Source organism: Oryctolagus cuniculus, chromosome 16, assembly GCF_051225735.1.
Source record: "Oryctolagus cuniculus isolate XC-2025 breed Fujian yellow rabbit chromosome 16, ASM5122573v1, whole genome shotgun sequence".
NCBI lineage: Eukaryota > Metazoa > Chordata > Mammalia > Lagomorpha > Leporidae > Oryctolagus > Oryctolagus cuniculus.
Window position 1 is genome coordinate 64,703,483 of NC_142882.1, and position 14,869 is coordinate 64,718,351.

Genomic DNA, 14,869 nt, shown 5'->3' on the forward strand with positions numbered 1-14,869 from the left:
CTTTCCAGTCTCACCACCAGACACTGTTCTTCCTTTAAGAAATAATGGCTGGGATACCTCTTGGTGGCGGGAGGTTTCCTTAGCAATCTTGTGTAAACACTGTCCAGTGAGTATCACAGTCAACTTGAAGAGGGCCATTCACGGGGGCAGGGATTTGCACCTGCTAATGAAGATGAGCATCCCAGCACCTCAGTTATCTGTGGACAGCCTCACTGGTGGTATGAACTAGGGTTGGGTATCACCTCACATATCTCTCAACTTTTATACTACACTGGAAAAAAATGATTTCTGTCTCTCCCAAGGCAACATTGCACTTCCAAATTGCAAGGACCCGGGCAAGCTTTGGGGTGTCCTCACACCTCTACCTGCCTTCAACTCTGCCAGGCTGAAGAAGGCTCCACCACGGGATAGAGCTATCCCTCTCTCTCTCCATCCAACCCACATGCAGTCAAGGAGGCCTGGCTTTCTGCCTCCAGTTGCTCTTTTATCAGGGTGACTTTCCTACTAGAAGTTTCTCTAATTGATATATCTTAAAATTAGAACCCATTTAAAATTATTTAAATACTTATAGAGGAACAAATAGTTTAGGTCTTTGAGGAAATTTTTCATGAAGGGCTTTAACTTCTCACCAAGCTAAATTCTACATCATTTGAAAACAATACTCATTTTTGGCCAGATTTCCTTTATTAAGTCCCTTTTCTCTATGTTTGCTATGATATTTAAAATAATTTTACCTGTGTGTTCACTTGTACCAAACAAGTGAACAATTTCGATCTTTCTAAATACAGAGATCTTACCTTCTTTCATCGACAGAAAACAAATGCAAGAGCAGTGTCCTTGTCATTCTGGTTGAGTCAAACTGACTTGATTTAAACTGGATGAAAATGAGCTACCTCAGCCAAAAAGGTGGGACTAATATATGAGATTTTAAGTCTTTTCAAGTAAATACCTCTTTGAATGACAAATTTATTTATAGATACTCTAGCATCAATAATCATCTATTTTAAGAACTATGCTAGCTGGTGCTCACTCTCTCTCTTTCTCTCTGTTTCTCCTTCTCTGTCACTCTGACTTTGAAGTAAATATATAAATACAACTTAAAATGATATTTTCAAAGAACCACGCTAGCATAGTAACAAAGGAAATACCTGTACAATATATTTTTGTTTTAAAGCAGAATACTGTCTCAGGTATAGGCATAAGAAAAAAATTGGGTCTATAAAGTGTTATATATTTTATCCAGTGAGAGTGATACTTATTTTTATGATATCTCCATTTTTAAATTCATGCTGTTTTCATTAGAGCAAAAATCAACATGAATTTTCAATATCTACTTCATACTTAAAATTGGAAAATCTCATGTGGCTCCAGCAATCAAAGTGTGGGTTATAATTATCTAATAACTTAAGAATATTTTGTATTGAATACAACATATAAAGTATTTCAGCAATTTGAAAATAAGCATGCATGTGCTATGCTATGACTGCAGTTATATCATTTCCAGTGGCATATGGCATATTTATTTCAATGTGTAGTTATTAAAGTAACATAACTATTATTTCCTCCATCAGAATAATATTTGACAAAAAACAAGTATTCTTTTGACTAAAATATGACCATTATCTTTGTGATTTTTAGGAAACCTTAGTTTTTTTAAGCTCATAGTTTCAATGAAAAGAAATATCAAAAAATTAAATAAATCAAAAGATTATCTGTTACTGTGTAAAATCATTTTTCAAACTTAATAAGCTCTATTTTATAACCTCTTGGCCGTAGCTGGTTAATGTTCTCAGGCATCCTGGAGAAAAGAAGCTGTTGGGAAAACACTGGTATTGAGTTCCAGAAGGGAAGCACCAACTTAAACTAGTGGAAAGTTCTCAGTTAACTAAATACACAAACCTGTTCAGTTAACAGTGTGATTGAGGCTAGACATGTTGCGGCTATATACATATCCTAGACATTTAGAGTTTTGATTTTGTTTGACTCCAAGTACCAGAAGTGATATTTTCTTGTGGGATTATGGCACATTTGTCCTATATAGTGGAATAAGTGTGTCAGCAAAGCTTAGTTTCCCATTAAGTTCCATTACAAAATGGAGGATTCTTTTCCAGGAAAAATCAAAGTATATAAAACAAAATTGGAAAATTCAAGGAGAAAAAGGCTCAGATAAAAATTATTTCAAAACATTCTGTGATCATATTAATTGATGGGCACATATGGCCAGCAGTTGCAAGTCAGTGTCCTTTTAGCCAGGTCTTTTGCAGAGTGTTCTCATTCAAAAGCATTAAATGACCTTTTCTCAGTAGTTCTGGCCTTTTGATGACTTGGAGATAGTAATGTGAAGACACAGACTGGTAAGTCTTATACAGTCTTTTGCATATTTTAATGATCTGACAGTGCATATTAGCATCATGGGAGTAAGCAAAATTCCTCAAGCTCAGCAATGGTGTGTAGTCTGCTGACGTTCCTCACAGGTTATTTCTCCCTTCTCTTAACATGTTTCATAATTTCCTCCCATGTCAGTAACCACTATAACCACCACATAAAAAATAACCTATAATGCTGTGAAGATTCTTGGATGGATCCCAACACTCTGGCATCTTAGCACTAATGACATTGCTTAGGTCTTTGTGTAGCCTATCTAATATTGATAAATATCATGATGATATGATTTTATAGATTCTAGTTCAAACTATCCAAGTACCTCTCAACAGCAAAAAGAGTTGAAGAAGTAAGAGGAAGAGAATGAGAAAGAGGAAATATTTGATTAAACACCATAAATTCTCAATCTAAAGGATCTGATTTATACCAAGAAAAAGTTGAGAGCAGTGCCAGCCATACTGGAACAGCACATAAGATATTTTCAATTTAGATATCTCCTTTTTCAGTTATCTCAACATAAAACATCTCCAAACTGAATGTTCTTCCCTAAACCACAAACTATTGGTCCTTTCTTTCAGAAAATCAGAATTGATCCCATGCCTGTGGGTTCATGGACCTCATGATGATGTGCCATTTAATGAGGAAGGAAAACAGCCTTAAAGAAAAAAAATCCATTGGCAATGGAAATAGTATACATAATTTTTCAGCTCAATAAATTGAAAATAATTTTTATTTTATCTACTCACAACAGCTAAAATTTGATATTATGTTGTGTTTATGTAGAACCTTGAAGGACACTTTTCAGCTTAACTTGATATGGAAATTATATTATTATGTGGATAGCCCTTATGTAATAATGGGTTTCCATGTGATTTTGCAAACTCTTTAGTTCATACTATTTTTTCTAAGTCCCTTGCCTTCCCTGTTCAGTCATGGGAACTCTATACTTCAATAGCTAGGAAAAAGGGAATTCAGATAATATGATAATGATAGAGTCTATTATGGTAACTGCAGTAGATACTCCTTGAATGGAGATTCTTATTTATTTATTTCTAAAGATTTATTTATTTATTTGAAAGTCAGAATAACAGAAGAGACGGGGGGGGGGGAGATGGAGAGAGAGAGAGAGAGAGAGAGAGAGAGAGAGACCTTCCATCCACTGGTTCATTCCCCAGATGGTCACAAGGGCCAGAGCTAGGCCAAAGCTGGGAGCCAGGAGCTTTATCCAGATCTCCCATGTGGGTGGCAGGGGTTCAAACACTCAGGTCATCTTCTCCTTCTTTTCCCAGGCTATTGACATGGAGCTGGGTCTGAAGTAGAGCAGCTGGGACATGAACTGGTATCCATATGGGATGCCGCCATTGCAGGTGATGGCTTAACAATGCTGGCCCCTGGAATTAAGTTTTTAAAAATTCTCCATATTACTACTATGAATAACCATTCAGTATAACAGTCGGTTTAAAAATAAGTTTGTAGTATAAGCATTTTGCCTAGTGTTTAAAATGCCTGTTAGGATGCCCATATTCCATATCAGAATGCCTGGGATTCATGCCTGGCTCCAGTTCCTAACTCCAGCTTCCTGCCAATGCAGACCATGGAAAGTAGCAGATAATAACTCAAGGTAATGACTCAAGTTCCCATAACCCACATAGGAGACCTGGATTGAATTCCTGGATCCCAGCTTCACTATAACGCAGTACTGACTGTTGAAGGCATATGGGGAATAACTAGCAGATGGAAGATATCATCTGTGTTCTATCTATTTATCTATCTGTCTGTCTGTCTATCTATCTATCTATCTATCTATATCTGTATCTCTCTCTGCCTCTTAAAGGAATACACTATTTTTACAACATTAAAAAACAGGTTTGGTGGCTGGCGCCACAGCTCAATGGGCAAATCTTCCGCCTGCGGCGCTGGCACACCGGGGTCGCTCCTCTTCTTGTCCAGCTCTCTGCTGTGGCCCGGGACTGCAGTGGAGGATGGCTCAGGTGCTTGGGCCCTGCACCCCATGGGAGACCAGGAGAAGCACCTGGCTCCTGGCTTCAGATCAGCGCGGTGCGCTAAACCAACAGAAAAGGAAGACCTTTCTCTCTGTCTCTCTCTCACTGTCCACTCTGCCTGTCCAAAAAAAAAAAAAAAAAAAAAAAAAACGGGTTTGGTAATAAATTTTCCATTTAGATGAATCCATATGTCTGAACAGTCAGCAACAAATTTACTTAACAAAGTCAGATTTAGGACTGCACTTCAATGCTCCAAACTTAGATATAAAATTAAGCTCTGTGATGAATAAGATGAATGTACAATGAATTGATAAATAAGTTATTTAGATATGTAAACCATTCAAAGAGAAAGTCTGTAAGTTTAGGGATATAAAACTTGAAGAACTGTGAAGTCCAATTAAAGCAAGATTATTATTGGAACACAGTCTCACCAAGGCTCTGACGGAATTGGGCTGATGAGAAAGAGCCCTGAAATGTTATCATTTTATCTAAGACAAGCAGTCCAGCAGAAGGAGGTTGGTTTACATGGAGTTGGGCTAAGGAATCTAAAACCAAGGACTTGGAAGTATTTCTCTAATTGTATCCAGGAGAGAGAAATATGGAATCTGGCAGACATACAGAGAATGCTGGGGACAATTATGAAATTAAAGTCATGTTTTTTTCTTTAGCTACAATTCAGGAATATCCAGGTTTTATTTCACTCTCCCTGTCAAAGATCCATAAGCTCAGAGGCAGAGCCAGGCAAATTATTACTTAGCTGGCGCTTCGGGCCCAGGTATTTCTATAGAACTGGTAAACTAGGCTAGTCCAAGTGGAAGAAGTATAGCCCACGACAGTCACAAGGCAGAGCAGGCTGTTACTGGGTGATTTTATTGTACTACTCATTTTCATTCATGTAGATCTTGCCATTCCCAGCTCAACAACAGGGCACACAGCGTGCATCTACCGGCAAGAACAAGAGAGAATGGTATCTCTGTTCAGGATAGTATCTATAGCAAAATAGCTACTTTTTCTTGATAAATATGATTGCTTTCATTGCCTCGCTGCTAATGCTGACTTCCCCAGAGCAAAAGCCAATCTGCATAAAGAGGAACACCCATAAGATCTGGTCAGGCCTATTGGTGAGACACAAGACACTAAGCTCAGAATTATCCCTTCAGACTAAACAGATTCCTTCTCTTTTGATTGGAAATTTTATTTCTCAAGTCTTTTTCTCTACTTCCCTATTTCCTACAAACAAAAATAAAAGATTTGGTGATGATCCAATGAAATGCACTTATAAAGTACAGCACAAGGCTTTGCAAGTCATTCAAATCATTAGATACCTTGGACCTTGGTTTCTTAACCCTGAGAAGACTGTGGGTTTGATCTGGATCATGGAAACATGCAATGGCAGTGTCCTGTATGAATTCACCTTGATCCACCAGCTGGCCTATTCCTGGGTACCTCTGGGCATCTCTGTTCTCCATTGATTCATAACCAAAAGCAGAAATGTGCACCCACCCCTAGCCTTACCCAGGCACCACCATGTATAATATACACTTTAAAAATAACAGAAACTTTCTCTTAATTTGTCTCTGATGAGTCCTGCCATACAACACACTAAAGAAAGAAAACAAAAATGGTACTAACATCAGTGAGACCTTGTTTTGCATTAAGTTTCATACTCCGACTTTTATACACATTATGTCATTTAACCAATTTCCACATCCACTTTTTAACTGATGTTATTTTTATTATGCTCATCTCATAAGTTAGAAGTAGGAGGTCCATCTCAAATGCCCTTGACTTGGGTATATAAAGGATAAAAATCTCCAACTGTGATTTTATTTACTAGATGTATGCTATTAGTGAATTATTTATAAAAGCCACATTTATTAAGTGAAGCAATGACTGAATTAATGCACTAAAATATAATACTTTACAGGTGATTTTGAAAGATATGAGCTGAAAATAAAACTATTTCTTTGATTGCCAGCAGTGCCTGTGAACTTCCTATCTTTACCCAAACCCTTCCTATCTTTCCCAAAACTTCATGATCAAATGTCCATTTAAACACACAAAAGGTATCAAGTCATAATGGTATTGGAAAGAAGAAGTGTTCAGCAGCAGTTGGCATCCTGGGCAAGAGTTTTCACCAACTAGCCACCAGAGGCGTTAGCTCAGCAAGAGTTACGACCCCTCCATTCTTACGCTTTGAAAAACAACAGGGCAAACAGAAATAGGGTAGGAAAATATTTCCACTGATTGTTACCACATCTTCCAAAAGTCTAGCCTAATCAATCAGAAATTGAGCAGTCATTCTGCTTACTAGAAGTGAGCTACAGTGGAGGCACCTGAAGCCATCCCTACATGGTCTACTTACACTCCCCACCCCCACCCCCATAGTGCTTCTTTTCCTGAATCATTGCAGGTAATTCAATTTCTAGAAGCAGCCAAGAGTGAAGTAGAATGGGGAATGGGGGCATGGTTAACAGTCCATGAAGTCCTCAAAAGAAAGAAAAGGATCTCAAAAATTGTAGTTCTCAGACAAAAGAAAAACTGTCACTTGTTACAATGACTAAGAATCTCTTCATTCATTCAGCATCACCCTATGTATTAAGTCCTTTTTTGGTTACTAAAACAAAATACCTGAGTCTAAGGACTTTTAAAGCAAATAGGTTTATTTAGCTCCTAGTTCTGTAGGTTCCAGAGTATGGCCCTGGGAGGGACCCCTGGCTATGTCACCGCATGGTGGCAAAGTAGGTAGAGAAATGGCCATGTGCAGAAGGAACTAAGCACTTGGAGTGGCCTCACAGTGTAACAACTCACTCTCATGAGAACTAACTCATTCTTTGAAACCAACTTTAACCCCTTCTGAGGGTGGTGGCCCATGACCTAACTACCTTGCCATAGGCTCCATGTCTTAAAGGTTCTGCCCCTTCAGCACCAGCACCGTAAGTACCAAGCTCCTGGAGGAAGCTCTCAAACCATATCCAAACCGTAGCACCTTCATGTGCATGACTGTTCTGCACATTTCTTTCACTGAATAGAATCCTTAAAAACTTACCATGTTGTCTGGTCTATTTGAGCCAATATTCAGAATTCTACTTTAAATACATGGCAAGAGTCCACAGGCTTATTAATATTGAGAATTATTAATAAGTAGTCTAATATCAGTTTGAGTCCTTGGTCCTCCACTTCCAAACCAGCTCTCTCCTAGTGTTTCTGCGAAGGCAATGAATCATGGCCCTAGTATTCAAGCCCCTGACACCCATGAGGGAGACCCAGATTTAGTTCTTGGCTCCTGGCTTCAGCCTGGCTCAGCCCTGGCTGTTGCACCCATTTGGGAAGTAAACCAATAGATGGAAGAACTTTCTCTCTCTGTCACTCTGCCTTTCAAATAAAATAAATAAAAGTATTTTAAATATATTTATTCATATATATGCATAAAAGTCACACATGCAGAGAAGTATACCATGAACTTTTAAATCAATTTCTGAATTTCTCTACTAAATATACCATGAATACATATTTTCAACTTTACAAAAAGGTAAGAAATATCTTATTAAAATTCCAAAAGGATTTTCTTTACAATTTGACAAAAGTAATTTCAAATTAGTAAAAGAATTGGATGAGAGAAGAAAAGGAAACCCTTCCATGGAATCTCCCTAGGAAATGTTTGGTATAAAATGAGTTGTTAAATAAAAATTTAGCTCTATTGTAAAATTCAAAGATAATTCATTGAGCACAGTCTTATATGATATAAGAATTCAACACTGCATAAACAAGTACCATAAGTCCATATAGTGGGTGCGTTTTCTTACCAAAAATAATTTAGAAAACCATCCATTTCATTCAGAAACAAAGTCTAGTTGTAGTCTTAGTCATGCCTCACACTGAAACAAATTTTCATGCATTAAAGAGATGGATGTAAAAATGATATAAAACCACCCCAGGAATTCTTTTAAAAAGTAAAACAAAGACAAACATATCCAGATCTTAGTTTGAAAAGATTTAAGCACAAAAAAGCAATGAAAGAAACAACACAAGAAAAAGGGAACTAACTATGCAAGGTTGTACACATGTGTACACACACAGGGCACTTCAAAAATTTCATGGAAAATGGAATCAAAAGGCAAACTTGTTTCCATGCCAAAGATTTTGAAGTTCATACTCATAATAGGTCTTCAAAAAGTTCATGATAATATGTATTATAAAAAATTATACATGGATTTCAATTTTTCTGTAGCAAAATAAACTTTCCTTTTAATTGTATTTTCCACGAACTTCCTGAAATACCATCATGTATATGGTTACAGAGATAAAGGAGACTAAAACAAAACAAAACAAAACAAAAACTGGAAGAAAACATTTTACAGAGTATTTCCTATATAACATTTCATTTTCTGAATTAATTAAAATAGTTACAACTCTTTATGAAAACAAAGGACAGAAATAGACATCCTTAAAAGAAGGCAGAAGGCTTATGAACATTTTAAAATGTCCAGGAGCAATCAAAGAAGGAAAGCTAAACAATAATATGGTGCCATTTTCATCTCTGAGATTTATACATACTTAGAAGTTTACAATTCCCAGAGATATGAAAAGGTTGATAAGTACTCAAATATGGACTGCTCTTCTGTACTTTGGTACATTCCTGGTGAGCATTTTGATGATACAAAATTAAGAGAATTATGAAATTTCTTATGCCATTATTTCCTCACTCCCATTCCCAAATTATTGAGATGGATGTTTAGCAACATAAAATTTAGACATACTTCCAGTTAACTTTCTGAAATCCAATTGCAAGCTACAGAACTTTTTTTTTTTTTGACAAGCAGAGTGGACAGTGAGAGAGAGAGAGACAGAGAGAAAGGTCTTCCTTTGCCATTGGTTCACCCTCCAATGGCCGCTGCGGCCAGCGCGATGTGGCCGGCGCACCGCGCTGATCCGAAGCCAGGAGCCAGGTGCTTTTCCTGGTCTACCATGGGGTGCAGGGACCAAGCACTTGGGCCATCCTCCACTGCACTTCCCTGGCCACAGCAGAGAGCTGGCCTGGAAGAGGGGCAACTGGGACAGAATCCGGCGCCCCGACCGGGACTAGAACCCGGTGTGCCGGCACTGCAAGGTGGAGGATTAGCCTAGTGAGCCGCAGCGCCAGCCAAGCTACAGAACTTTTAAATTGTAATGATATAGTGAATAGTGATCAATTCTTACAGTTGGCTCTACATTAATTTTATTTGTTTATTTTTAAAGATTAATTATTTTAAAGGCAGAGGAAACAAGTGACAGGGAGAGATGGGGGGAGGGAGATGGAGAGAGGAAGAGAGAGAGAGGGAGAAAGGGGGGAGAGAGAGAGAGAAAGAGAAAGAGATTGTCCATTTGCTGGTTCATTCAAGAGGGCTGGGCAAGACCAAATACAGGAGCCTAGAACTCCATCTGGTTCTCCCATGTAGGTGGCAGGGGCTCAAGCAGGCGCACAATCTTCTGCTGCCTTCCCAGGTGCATTAGCAAGGAGCTGGATCAGAAACAGAACAGTCAGTTCTTGAACCTGCATCCATCTGGATGTTTGTGTCATGGAAGCTTAGCCTGCTGTGCCACAACACCAGTCCTTCTGCATTACTTTATTTATTTATTTGAGAGGTAGAGTTACAGACATTGAGAGGGAGAGACAGAGAGAAAGGTCTTACATCCGCTGGTTCACTCCCCAAATGTCTGCAACAGCCAGAGCTGAGCTGATCCAAAGCCAGGAGCCAGGAGCTTCTTCCAGGTCTCCCACGGAGTGCAGGGGCCCAAGTGTTTGAGCCATCTTCCACTGCTTTCCCAGGCCATAGCAGAGAGCTGGATTAGAAGAGGAGCAGCCAGTACTAGAACCAACACCCATATGGGATGCCCGTGCTGCAGGCGGAGGATTAACCTACTGCACCACAGCGCCGGCCCTTCCACGTTACTTTTAAAGAAAACATTGGTCATTTTTTGGTTCATCTTTAAGAGCTGGGGCAATCTTCTATCCATCAGTGTTTAAAAGATTTTATCAAAAGGTGTTAATTCAATCTTATAGGCAATCTTGAGGTCTTCTCTTTACTGGCCATGAAACATTTGAACAGTCATTTTTCAGGACACACATAGTCAAAAACACGTGTATTTCCTTCAGGCCTTTAATCCAATTTGGAGTGGGGAATTAGAGAAAAATTCCTACAACAGCAGATTTCAAATTGTAGTACAAATTGGAATGACCAGAAATGGTTGTTAGATCAGCTTGCTGGCCCCACTCCTGAAGTCTCTGATTCCACAGATCTGGAGTTGGCTTGAGCATGTGCATTGCTAGCCAGTTCCCAGTGATGCTCATGCTATGGGAGTAATGCTGGCCTAGAAGAAGTCATTTCTAAGACGAACAGGCCAAGTAGTCATGTGGTATCTTTGGGGGATGATGGGAAGCTGCCATCACATGAATGATGTGATGTTTGACAGATTGGTCTCAATCACATTTCCACCAGTAAGTTAGAGATTGTGTTGCTCCCTAACACCACAGCCAGATGCTCACAGTCACGGACAAGATGAGTTCACACTTTTCCAGCTACTTTATTTTCCTCAAGGGCAAGTTCCTATCTTAAATTTTTCATGTGGTCTCCACAGTTATTTTTACAAGTAAATAATTGATATAGAGTTGCTAATTGGACGGAATTCACAAAAACATACACTGAGAAGAAAGCCTATAGGAAGCTCTGAGCATATAACCACAGCTACAATTTAGGATTTAGTGCTTAGCCTGAGAAGAATGTTCCTAAATCCCTATCTTTCCATTTCCATTTCTAGCTGAGGATAAGCTGGATAAACTTTGAGGTTGGAGATTTTAATGGCTGTAAAGCTCATCTAACAGTGTCTGGATGGGCTCTAGGTGCAGATGCCAATAATAATGGGAGATAATCATGGGACAGAGATGGTATTATTCAGTTCATCCAGGCCCTTGATGAACTTGTGGGGAAGCAGGAGGGGGTGAGAGAGAAGTAAATAATTAGCTCTTACTGGAAACAGTTTTAAAAACCAACATCTCTTACATATCTGCCTCAGAGGTTTTCTTTTTTTTCTTAAGGATAGTTTCTTGAAATGAGCTGTTAAGGTTGGGTATTGCACATTCTTTGTCTTGCTCATTTGCTCATGTACTTGGTTATATAGGTATTTACAGTTATTCCAGAGACAATGGACAATATCCTATTTCCCTTGATAAACCTGAGACTTTGCTACTCTTTCCAGTTATAATCATCATAATAGCTCACTTGTTTATGCACTTCTAATTACCAGGAGCTGTCCTAAGTGTTTCACCAACATGAATTAATTTGAGTCATAATGATCCTATTAGATGGATACCTTTACTGTCTGTTTATAGTTAAGGCATCTGAAGTCCCATGAGATTAAGTGGTATGTTCAAGGTCACAGGTCCAGGAAGTGGCACAGTGATTGACATAGTGCAGGCTCCAAGTACCACACAGAGCTGAGGGAAGAACACAATGAAGCTGAACTGCAAAAGTGAATCGGAAGCCATAGGTTTTCAAGTCAAACTGTCCCTGTGAAATGCTACTCAGATCTATAGGCCTCTCTGAGCTCCATGTTCTATAGCTGTGTAGATGAGAACCCTAACAATGACTGAACAGACTTAAGAAAGTAAAATGAAAATGTCTTAGCAAACAATCGCGATAGTACTTGAGCATGGAGTTGGGCACATTGTGCAAGTTCCCATCCTTTGAGAAGAATTCTTCAGAACAAAGAGAGGATGGTATCTTCAGGACCTCCATGTCTATCCACATCTTTAGAGGCAGGGTGGCTGGAGATAAGAACATCTCTCATGTACCATGGCATTGCCCCTTAGGAAAAGCTGTCACTCATTCACATACGTTAGGAACAAGTCTTCAGAACTGCACCTGATGGCCAGCGCCGTGGCTCACTAGGCTAATCCTCCACCTAGCAGTGCCAGCACACCAGGTTCTAGTCCCAGTCGGGGCGCCAGATTCTGTCCCGGTTGCCCCTCTTCCAGGCCAGCTCTCTGCTATGGCCCAGGAGTGCAGTGGAGGATGGCCCAAGTGCTTGGGCCCTGCACCCCATGGGAGACCAGGAGAAGCACCTGGCTCCTGCCTTTGGATCAGCACAGTACGCCTGCTGCAGCGCACCAGCCGCGGCGGCCGTTGGAGGGTGAACCAACAGCAAAGGAAGACCTTTCTCTCTGTCTCTCTGTCTGTCTCTCTCTCACTGTCCACTCTGTAAGAAAAAAAAAAAACAAAAACAAAAACAAAAAAAAACACTGCACCTGAAGGATACAAGAGGGAAATACTCAAATGAATTGAATTTTCTGGGATTTTTCCATGGCACTTGAGGCAGGGTGGCAGTTTGAACTGTGACCTTTCTGACACCTCACTGAAGCAAAATCAGGAAGTTCCTAAGCTTTTCAGAAGCTGCAAAACAAAGAAGTCTATGGCCTCACAATTCAGATGCATGCTCTCCAGGTGTCCCCAGCAGCCCTAGGCAACCAACAAATGAATTAGGCCTGGGCGAGCTCCCAGCTGAGACAGAAGGTGGGGCTCCAAGGGCCACTGGCCAGTCGCTCATCAGTGAATACCCCAGTGTCCTTGTATCTGCTGCTGCCTCTTTCTGCCACATTGCCTTGGACGGTCTGCTTCCCACAGACCTAGAGATTTGCAGACCTGGCCTGGTGATGACTGAAGGAAAACAGAGGGGAAATAGGTCAAACCTGTTGAAATGACTATTATGATCTGAAAAATCTGTGTGAAAGGTACTGCCACCATGCTTGCCACTGGAGAACAGATCTAAGGAGAGCAGGTGAAATGCACAGTATCACCGTGAATACTGCGTCTGATGAAGGCCCGTCTCCCGCAGGTCTTGCCCTTGCTACCTTAGAATATAAGAGCTGGTGTTTCCTGGGGTGTAGTTCTGAGAACACTGCACAAAAGGACTCCTTTGTTCTTCACAGCAGTCCTATCAGCCCTTATTATGTGGGACTGAGACTCCAAGAGATTAATTGACTCGCTTCCCACAGCCAGCAGCCCTCTGTCCTCTACTTGTTCCTCTTCCTGCAAATCCTTCATGGCTTCCCTCTGCTCTCTGAAGAAAATCCAGTCCTCCTGGCCGCTACTGCCAAGGTCCTTTGGATTCAGATCCTGCCTATGTCTTCTGTGCAACTGTTATGGCGGGGTGGGGAGAGGTGCTTTCTGTTCCACCTCTCAGTTGTGGATAAACTGTGTTCATGTCCTAAATGCACTCTATTGTCTGTCACCTCAGGGTCTGCATGTGTTTTCTAGACCTAGAACCTCACCTTACCACCTCCCTGTCCTGGATAACAATCACTTACAATTTGGAGTTAAGTGTAGACCCAATTTTCTCTCTGACTAGAAGTGGGTAGTTGTCCCTGTTGTTAGCGATGTGTACCTCTATTCTTTCCTTATAGTGCATATTGCTTTACTTTCTTGGCAGATGAAACTATTGGTCTCCTGCTCTAGACTGGAAGCTCTAGGCTGCCAGACTTTGTCCACTGAGCACGGATGACCAACAAATACTTTTTAAGGAATAAAAGGTTGAATTTTCTTTGTTTTACTCATTCACACCACTCTCCCATCCCTGACCCTTGCCTGTTTGATTTAGCCTTCAGCTGCCCCATGCTTGCTTAGCAAGAACAAAATTCCTTGTATATAAAAATCCTTAGAGTTTGAAAGAAGTTATAATAATGACAAACAGCAGGGCAGTCGAAAAACTGGCCTTTTTTTTTTTTTATTTCTCCTTGCCTTTTTTTTCACACTGCTCTCCTATTTCTTATGAAACCACTGACATGTCCATAACCCTGGTCTCTCTAGAACCTCACAGCCCAGGAAGCCACATGCCATGTGCTTTGGATCTTACACATCAGCCAGGCTCAGAGGAAGCACACGAATGGAAAAATCATTGGTTTGGGGGTAAAATAAACTCAGACCCTATTCCCAAAAGAGTCCTTCTCAGGATGTGTGAATTTGTACATGGTGTGAAATCTCTCAGGATATCTTTATTCTCTCTCTGAACAGGGGATGGTAACATTTATTTCATGAAGTGGTTATGGGGATTCAATAAAGTAATACGTGTCAGGATTCCAGCCAAAAGTAAGCAGATAGCAAACATTTGCAATACCAATTATCTCCTTTCCTTTGCCTTTATCTGGGAGTATCTGGGTCTGGGAATTTTGGAGAATCTACAATGATATAAGAAGATTAACTGGGGCTTCAATGGGTCTGTAAACACTTATAAATCACATACAAAGTTGACTATGTTCTTGAGGGATTTTATTTCCAAAGAAGTTATCTGTGTGAATTTCTTGGTTCTGTCTTAACAAAGCACCACAAAATGATTACTTAAACAACAGAAATGTGTTGCTTCACAGTTCTGAGGGATGGATGTTGAAATCAAGGTATAGTAAGGGTTGGGTCCAAGAGCCACAGGGGGCAATCTGTCCCATGCCTGTCTCC

At 40.1% G+C, this 14,869-nt stretch overlaps 1 protein-coding gene across 3 annotated transcripts in view; it reads right to left on the reverse strand.

Annotated features, from left to right (window-relative positions):
• The window catches only part of SFRP4 (secreted frizzled related protein 4), a 181,022-nt gene that overhangs the window by 39,030 nt on the left and 127,123 nt on the right, over positions 1 to 14,869 (reverse strand). The window lies entirely within an intron of this gene.